The sequence below is a fragment of the Castor canadensis genome, chromosome 12 (genome assembly GCF_047511655.1).
Source record: "Castor canadensis chromosome 12, mCasCan1.hap1v2, whole genome shotgun sequence".
NCBI lineage: Eukaryota > Metazoa > Chordata > Mammalia > Rodentia > Castoridae > Castor > Castor canadensis.
The window spans coordinates 68,216,064-68,217,774 of record NC_133397.1 but is presented as its reverse complement, the minus strand read 5'-3'; the positions used below and the strand labels follow the sequence as shown (position 1 = coordinate 68,217,774).

The 1,711-nt window shown below is 31.3% G+C and overlaps 1 pseudogene; it reads right to left on the bottom strand.

Annotated features, from left to right (window-relative positions):
• Positions 1-1,022: 1,022 nt before the first annotated feature.
• On the bottom strand, positions 1,023-1,118 carry LOC141415209 (U6 spliceosomal RNA; annotated as a pseudogene).
• Between the last annotated feature and the right edge of the window lie 593 nt (positions 1,119-1,711).

The window sequence follows — 1,711 nt, the reverse complement described above, 5'->3', positions numbered from 1 at the left end:
AACCCACCACTGTATTTTTATCTTTGCTATTCTTAATGTCTATGGCATGCTTTCTTCATCCTTTCTTATCTTCGCTGTTCTTAATGTCTATGGCATGCCACCTTCATCCTTTTCTTGCTAGCACCCTCACATCAATTTTCTTATTCAAATTTTTATTACAGGCTGTCAGTAAAACTGAATTTTGCAAAACCAAACTTGGGTAAAAGTTTCAATATTGGCTTCTCAGCTTCATCACCCAGATTTTTAAAAATACTGTAGAAAAATCGCTTTGTTAGTTAGACAGGTGACATCATACTGCCCCTGAATCATTCTCTATTTACCTGGTCACGTCCATATTCTCATAGAATTTTTCCCACATATCTTTCCCTTACCTAAATAACCAGCCAGAGAATAGAAGTCTATTTTCTGAAGCATCATTAACTTTTAACAACCACATCATAAAAGAACTTTGTTTTCTGATAACACCAATCAATAACTAACATTTCTTTCCTATTCCATGCTTCATTTTTACCTATGCTCAGCAATGTTTGAACATGTTTAAATTAACACTCATTTAAAAATATATTATTTTACTTAATGTTTTTTCCAATGCAACAAGCAAAATGAAACAAATTATTTTTCACACTTTTTTTAAATTAGCTACTCAAAATAATTTTATATATTTATTCTTTCCAATTTTAGCTTTTCTGCACTACTACAATAAGTGATATGAGTTGCATTCCATGGAAGCTATTCTTGTAGAGAGCACACATCCAATTGATTTCAAAGAATACTTCTTGGAATATATCACATTGAATTCTCTGTAACATTTGATATTGTTGACTTCAAAGTAGTTATTAAAGTGTATTTATTCCCTTGGTGTCTGGAGTGTTATACTCTTCCTATTATCCTCTTAATGATCTGCAAATGCTTTCTCAGAACCTTTTCTAGGTTGTCTTTTGTCACTCATTGCTTAAATATTGACCTTTTCAGATTTTTTTGTTCAAATGTCTTCTTTTAACATATAATTTATTTTTTATTTTTTAAGGAAGGAATGTTTCACAAATTTGCATGTCATCCTTGGGCATGCTAATTTTCACTGTATTGTTCCAATTTTCCAAATGTTAGTGAGCACTAACATATAATTTCTAAGTTGTTTGTTCATATGTCAATTTTCTGTGACTACAAAAACTATATCCACACGATTGAGTACACTCAGTAGGAATATTAAATATTTAAATTGTTTTTTGTTTGTTTGTTTAATGATTAATTTTAAACTAGAGACAGTTGTTACAAATTGACATTCTACAAAGAACTTAAGATGTATTAATGAAGAAAATGTACAGACAAGATGAGGCATCACCACGGTGATTATATGTTAATACTGTTTCACGTCTCCATTCAAAACCCTAGGTCCATATATTTACATGACAAATGAATATATACAGTTCGTATTGCCTCTAAAACTTCTGACATTTCAAATTCAACTTGTAAAATACCCAAATTATCTTCACATTCCACTCTCACATATTACCTAGTATAATAAGTGTTAGAGTGGTTAACAACAAACAGCCCCGAAATGGCCCGCAATAATGATAATGTAACATGGTAGATTTCCAGGTAATACTGATTTCTGATAGTTTAGATGTGTAGCTCACATCCCTTCACAGAAAAAGGAAAGGGAGATTCTGTTTTACCATACTACGTGTTTTATGAAAAAGCCCAGAAGTAG